At 40.5% G+C, this 7,863-nt stretch overlaps 1 long non-coding RNA gene across 1 annotated transcript; it reads right to left on the bottom strand.

Moving 5' to 3' along the window:
• Positions 1–301: 301 nt before the first annotated feature.
• LOC134464684 (uncharacterized) lies at positions 302–6,711 on the bottom strand. Its single transcript, XR_010038021.1, has 8 exons — positions 6,475–6,711; positions 5,989–6,043; positions 5,529–5,610; positions 4,934–4,991; positions 4,156–4,210; positions 3,681–3,762; positions 2,339–2,388; positions 302–1,126 (listed from the first exon to the last, which is right to left on the bottom strand). It is a non-coding gene; the product is annotated as an uncharacterized LOC134464684 (long non-coding RNA).
• Between the last annotated feature and the right edge of the window lie 1,152 nt (positions 6,712–7,863).

The following is a 7,863-nucleotide window of genomic DNA, read 5'->3' as shown; positions in this document are numbered from 1 at the left end:
CAAAGAACCTTGAATTAATGAGTATTATTGTTGCACTTACCTTTGATTAATCACATAGGCTGCATGTTAAACAAAAATAACCCAAATATAAACATAAAATGCATTTTTCTTTGATTTAAACTTGTCATGATAAAAAAAGGCCGCCCAAACATCCACAAGTCCCGATAGATAGGCCTACTTCTAGCAGATATTACTGTTTAAAGACAGTAATATCCAAATGGAAAAGACAAGAGAAGGCCAAAGTAGCCTATGTTTTCAATTGGTTCAATTCATCAAATTTGTTTATTAGACAAACACAGCTTCAAATCCACCAAAGACGGACCAGGACAATCAAACAAAAACAACAACTTTTAATTAAAATATGAATAATTACATATGTGCAGACATTTAACTATGTGCACTCTCAGCCTCTGAAGCATCTTATTTCTTAAGATAAAAATGCCATCCAAACACAATACTAAATGAAAACAATTGAAGTATAAACGTGCACATAAATAAAACATTTACTACACATTTCCAAGAGTGGCTGTTATTCTGATATCATCCAGGAAGACCGTAATGGTGAGATTAGAAAAGAACATTTTCTCAACTGGAGTTGTGTTGGAGTGTGTGGGAGAGTCAAAGGAAATGTTGGGAGTGTGTGTGTGTGTGTGTGTGTGTGTGTGTGTTTGTTTGTGTATGAGTGTTAGCCGTTATAAATCGAATACAAATCCACAGGCTCAACTAGCTTATTAGGTACTTATCTAAACACTGTTGCACTGAAATGCTGACCATATTTTGGTAATAACAATTAATTCGCCTCGCATCTTTGTTTCAGTTGGCCAAGTGGTTGCTTACCGCAACACCACTAGGTGTGCGCAAGTTCATTGCACTGCCAGACACAGACCTTGATGATACCAAAACTTTAGGGAATGTGTGAGTGTTATAGTGGGCACATGTTGCCAGTACGGCTAGGTTTTGCGTGTCCTGGCACTCCTTCGAGAAGTCCTCCGTGTCCTCTTGTATTTCGAAGTCGAACACAAAGGGCTCCATGTCCACCTCCACTCCTCTACCCGTCCTTTCAACCCTTATTGGTCAGCAGTCACTGCACAGCCTGGTGTAGGTCCGTCAACAGCAGGAGCTCATTCTAAAACAAAACAATTCAGGAATCATGTGTGAATTGTAGACACATACTGTGTCTCTGAGGGCACACTTGTGCACCTCAGGCATTAGGTTTCAGTGTGTATGGCAGATTGCAGGGACCTCGAACTCAGGCCCGGGGGGCAAATCTGGCCCGCTGAGTCCTTTTATTCGGCCCACAAGGTCATTTCAAATGTGCTTTACAGTTGGCCCACACGCCATTAATGTATAGTGTATGAACATGAAATTTGGTGTCACAGGAATATAAGTGGCCACAGGCCAATGGAACAGCTCACACTAATATGCAGCACAATATGTGCAGTAGTGGAATGCATTGGCACTGCCCTTACAATTCGATTACGATTCAGGAGGTAACGTTTCATTTCAAATCGATTCAGTCTGATTCTATGATGCATTGTAATGCATTACATTTCTACTAAAAGCAACGCACATTTTTATCGGTCATGAGACAGTACAAGCACTGAACAACATTTTATTGGCTGCTCTGTGTCTTGTAATTCTCCAGTTTTCAATGCTTTGAAGTGCTTTAATTTAATGTAAAGTTCATTTACTCCGGAAATGCCCACGGAAGTAATTGAAACATTAAAAAATATGCTGCATCAATTTGGGCATTTGCCCCGCTTTGCCTAATCGAATATTGTTGACATCACTAATGTGCAGGCACATTTGAAATGTCATATATGGGTAAAGAGTGTGTGTGAAATTTAAGTGCATACACAACGAATTTGAGTTTGACACCCCTGGCATATTGGTTATGCATTGAAACATTGTGCTCGAAGTGCATAAGTGCGCCATCTGAGACACAGCGATACTGTATAACACGTCACACTCACCACACACACCACCTGGCCGCTAAACAAGCACACCAAGTTGTATTAAAATGTGTTGGTTGGGCCCCAAAGTGTCCCATTTCACGTGAAATTACCCCACAAACCATTATATATTTTTTAAAATCACTTGTAATGTGGGTTGCACTCATGAAATAACAACTCATCTCTGTTTATGCTAATGGATATATTCTGCCATTGAGTTAGATATGTAATGTTTACCTTTAACCTCTTTCTTCTGAATATAATTAGGTAACATTTTTCAGGTGTTACTGCTTAAATCTTACATGACTGGTATGCATACTTTTTCAATACATTGATCACTTGGTTGCATTACTCCTTCATACTATGCAAATGCTACAACTGATCACCTTGATCTTGTGATTGTTTTGGGTGAGGGCTGGGCAGAGTGGCAGGCTGGCTGTGGAGAGAGGATTAAAAAAAGAGAGAAAAAGTTAAAGACGCGATGGAAAAGTCCAATCGTCATTGTGACTCAGCACAGCACACATTGAAATGACATTAATGCTGCAGCCCAGTTGGTGCCCCAGGGGAGCATTGGAGCAGAATGGTACCATGTGCAGGGTGGGAAATGGGGAGAGCACTTGTTAATAATAGCCCTCTCCAATTTGGCAGGTTGGGAATAGAACTGACAACATTCAGGGTACAAATCTGACTCTTACCCATGACTGTTTATCCTTTAGTCTAAGTAATTAAAGGACCAGTTTAGTCAATTTGAACATGCAGTTGTAATGCTCACACTACCCTGGACTTGTCAGTACCTGAGTTTTTTTTTTTCTTCAGCCATTTCCGAGATCCTGGTCATTGTAATGGGGGCAGCGCTTTGTTTACATTTCATTTAAAAAAAAATGTATTCCCAAAAACATCCAAAAGGTTGTACAACAGGGCTATTCAATTAGAATTTCATCTGGGCCACATTTCGAAACCAAGAACTGCATTCGGGCCGCACATGTTCAGACATCACGACCACTGAAATGACACTTAAAATCAGTAGTCCACAAACAAATTTTAAACATGTTCCTCTAACCTAAAACTTAACCACATTGAATGTGAATGTATAAGACAAGCAGAAGATTCACAAGCAAACAGGTGGGATATGTGTGATTCACAAGCAAATAATGTGTTGTACTGCAGTAACAAAACTGAAATGTATACTGCTTCAGTTGGGGGCGATGCCTGGGCCGCATGTGGACTGCATCTGGGCCGCATGTGGCCCTCGGGCCTCCAATTGAATAGCCCTGTTGTACAACATCAGCAGACAACTGGCAAACCGCAATACCGTTTGGGAAAATATTTGGAGTAGGCCTATGCTAATTTTGTTTAAAGCGTAAACAAACGCTGCCCCCATTATAATAGCTCATGTCTCGGAAAGGGCTGAGCCGAAAAATGTGGCATCACCGGGTACTAACAAGTCAAGGGTAGCGTGAGCGATACAACAGCATATTGAAATTGACTGAACTGGTCCTTTAAGAATTAAATACGCTTATTTGTGGTTAGGAAGTGTATATGGGCTTAAGAAAGAATGACATTAATTTTATTTTATGTCTTATTCAGGTGTTTGTCTCACACCAGAAGTGTGGATTAGTTATGGAGATTCTATGGGAATGTACAGTTGGGTGGCATCTTTGATAAGGTAGTCATTTCACTTCATACATAAATAACTACATGCATAATATAAAATAAAATATTAATTACCAGACAGTCTTACAACGTTTCTCCACTGTATTACCAGGCAATGGATGAGGAATAATCATGTCAAGCCTCACTGCAGTGGTTTCTGTAAATAAATTACAGAAATTTGTGTTAATAGATTTATACTGTGATAAGAAAATACTAGGAATGACAGGTTTGACAACTTAAGACAAGGTTAGGCAGCATAAGCAAGGTTCTCTCATCACGTTTAGACGAGAGTGTCTCACATCACGAAAGAGCCTAAAGCTACCCCTTCTCCCTCCCAGCGTGTTTATCAGGCGGTATATTTTGCATTTTACAGAACATACTTCATCTAGTGCTAAACAATATCAACAAAGGCCATCAGAGGACTGCATACGACAAGAGAATGCTAGAGCTCTAGTAGATTCCGCCTTAGCTTTTCGTGCTTTCTGGCATTCAAGCAGACTGGCATTGCATCTTCTTAACATTGAAACTTCAAATAAGAAACACTACACACCTGGTCAGATGCACAAAGCACATCAGTGGGATTCGCAAGGCAGTCTCGTCTACTCCTGAAAAGGCAATGATACAAGAAAATGCTTAAGACATACTCCAACAACAGTATATGTGCAGTAGTGGAATGCATTGGCACTACCCTTACAATTCGATTACGATTCAGGAGGTAACGTTTCATTTCAGATCGATTCAGTCTTTTACAATGCATTACATTTCCACTGAAAGCAACGCACATTTTTATCCGTCATGAGGCAGTACAAGCAGTCAGACACTGAACAACATTTTATTGGCTGCTGTGTGTCCTGCAATCCTCCAGTTTTCAATGCTTTGAAGTGCTTTAATTTAATGTAAAGTTCATTTACTCCGGAAATGCCCACAGAAGTAATTGTAATATTACAAAATATGCCGCATCAATTTGGGCATTTTCCCAATCGATTATTGTTGACATCACTAATGTGCAGGCACATTTGAAATGTCATATATGGGTAAAGAGGGTGTGTGAAATTGAAGTGCATACACACCGAATTTGTCCCTCAGGCAATGACTTTGACAACCCTGGCATATTGGTTATGCACTGAAACATTATGCTCAAAGTGCATAGGTGCGCCATCTGAAACACAGCGATACTGTATAACACGTCACACTGAATTACTATTAATAAGTATAAGGGCCAAATGGAGTTTGGTATGCATACTTTTTCAATACATTGATCACTTGGTTGCATTACTTCACTAGGTTGCATTACTCCTTCATACTATGCAAATGCTGCAACTGATCACCTTCATCTTGTGATGTATTTGGGTGAGGGCTGGGCAGGGTGGCAGGGTGGCAGGCTGGCTGCGGACAGAGGATTAGAAAAAGAGAGAAAAAGTTAAAGACGCGATGGAAAAGTCCAATCGTCATTATGACACCGCACACATTGAAATTACATTAATGCTGCAGCCCAGTTGGTGCCCCAGGGGAGCATTGCAGCAGAATGGTACCATGAGCAGGGTGGGGAATGGGGAGAGCACTTGTTAATAATCACCCTCTCCAATTTAGCAGGTTGGGAATCAAACTGACAACACTCAGGGTACAAATCTGACTATAACTTACCCATGACTGTTTATCCTTTAGTCTAAGTAATTAAGAATTAAATAAGCTTATTTGTGGTTAGGAAGTGTATGGGTTTAAGAAAGAATGACATTTATTTTATTTTATGGGTAAGCCCATCTTATTCAGGTGTTAGTCTCACACCAGAAGTGTGGACTGGTTATGGAGATGTTATGGGAATGTACATGTTGTGCAGTTGGGTGGCATCTTTAGCATGGTAGTCATTTCACTTCATACATAAATAAATACATGCAGAATATAAAATAAAATAGGCCTAATTACCAGACAGTCTTACAAAGTTCCTCCACTGTATTACCAGGCAATGGATGAGGAATAATCATGTCAAGCATCACTGCAGTGGTTTCTGTAAATGTCAGAAATTTGTGTTAATAGATGTATACCGTGATTACAAGAAAATACTCGGAATGACAGGTTTGACTTGACAAGGTTAGGCAGCATAAGCAAGGTTATCTCATCACATGTAAACGAGTGTCTCACATCACGAAAGAGTAAAGCTACCCCTTCTCCCTCCCAGCGTGTTTATCAGGCGGTGTATTTTTTATTTTACAGAACATACTTCATCTAGTGCTAAACAATATCAACAAAGGCCATCAGAGGACTGCATACGACAAGATAATGCTAGAGCTCTATTCCGCCTTAGCTTTTCGTGCTTTCTGGCATTCAAGCAGACTGACATTGCATCTTCTTAACATTGAAACTTCAAATAAGAAAAACTAAACACCTGGTCAGACGCACAAAGCACATCAGTGGGACTTGCAAGGCACTCTCGTCTGCTCCTGAAAAGGCAATGATACAAGAAAATGCTTAAGACATACTCCAACAACAGTCAACAAACAACGGAGTCACAAGTTGCTAATCAGCTATAATACCTCTTTAGCACTCTGTAAACAAATATGCATGACGGTTCTGTTGTATTAACGTGTCCGCATTATTAGTGCCCGTATACTAAAAAATGATCGAAAAATAGCCATTAATGTTGATATGTGACATTTAAAGCACCGTTGATTAGCTATGATTTGTCGTTCACCCCTGAGCTAGCTAGATTACTTAGCTTCCAAGTCCGACTTTCACTAGTTCTAATTCAAGTGCAATTAAGAACGACAGTTACAGACGATTAAACTATAATCTGCCATTAACAAGTTTATCAGTCCCCAGCAGGTTGTTGTGCACCACGTACCAATAAATATCATAAAGTCAGTCAACTTACATGTCTTCAAGTTCTCACAAGACGTCTTTGACATTTCTTCTCCAAACCCAAACTGATGGTTTTGCTGAGTAGGGCCTAAGCATTCTTCAGACTTCTAGAGCGATTTACTTACTTTTTACGTGCCTAAAGATACGCTTAATAGCCAAAACAAGTTATTTATGTATACATTTTACAATCCCCTAGTCCCTATAATTGTCTTTTTCTGTAAAAATGTACTACTGGCCCGGCGGCCGCGGTAATGTGATATAAAATGGCCGACAGGGATATGAGCGCGGGCCGCGGGGGAGAGGGAGGAGGGGGGAGAGAGATATCCCGCTGCAGTCCGCAGCGAGACCCATCTCGTGGATTTTGAGCATGGGCTCTCCTGTCTTCTTCTGTGACCACAGCGATTTGTTTCAACGCTGCAAAAGAACTAGTGCCGCCATCTAGTGGTTTGACAGCTGCATGGTTGGTAAGGAATGCACCCATGACCTCAAATGTGCACCCCCTCCTCCATCTATGACTGCATCCCAATATGTGTCCTTGCCTCCTCCACTTGTGCTTGTCTCCTCGTCCCGCCTCCTGGCCCCTCCTCCGTGGTGAAAAGTTTCCCAGCTGTCAGCCTCGCCACAACAACTTTTGAGGGACTGTTTTTCATTCACCGTCCCAATTGCAAATGAGAAAAAGACTTTACAATTGAGCTTTTGCAAGATATTGAAATATAATGCTGTTGTCAGTGATGTCATCATGACGAGAACCAAGTGGAGGAGGCAAGTGGAGGAGGCAAGGTCACATATTGGGATGTACCCAAGATGTGAAGGTGTTTGGTTCTCTTTGCGCCCACAATGCATTTGTATTTGAGTCTGCTAATGGAGGCATTTTAAAACTGGTCCAAGGGACACGAGATGCAGCCACACAAATTATAGACTAATTTATATAGGCCTAAAGAAATCCCTTTTTTTATTCGTTCCATTAGGTTATTCAGAAATGTTGCCATTTGCTAAGGTTTGACATTCTGCCCTATAGGCATAGGCTAAAAAAAAGCATAGGAATTTAGGAGAGGAGTGAGGGACGTTTCATCAAACTAAATTGCGAAGAGAGGAGATTCTTCCAGACACTTGGAGAGATGGAGTCAGTGACCATTTAAGAGCAATAAGCCTATGCCATGTTCTCAGACTAGAAAGCCCAGATTATGTGAGATGTAAAAAAAAAAACCAAAGAGCTCAGTGGCAGGCCTACAATTGGAAAATTAGCCTACTTTTGGGGAAATACATCAAATTTTCACCCACAACAACGAAGTGTATTATATTACTAGTGAATCTTTATCATTGTCTCTATAAAGTTGCCAACACTTGACACATACAGTGTGTGAATGTATTGTGCTGTAATGTATTGTCTGGATTTAGTTTA

The sequence above is a fragment of the Engraulis encrasicolus genome, chromosome 15 (assembly GCF_034702125.1).
Source record: "Engraulis encrasicolus isolate BLACKSEA-1 chromosome 15, IST_EnEncr_1.0, whole genome shotgun sequence".
Taxonomy (NCBI): domain Eukaryota; kingdom Metazoa; phylum Chordata; class Actinopteri; order Clupeiformes; family Engraulidae; genus Engraulis; species Engraulis encrasicolus.
The sequence above is the reverse complement of the archived record's forward strand: the minus strand, read 5'-3'. Positions and strand labels throughout refer to the sequence as shown.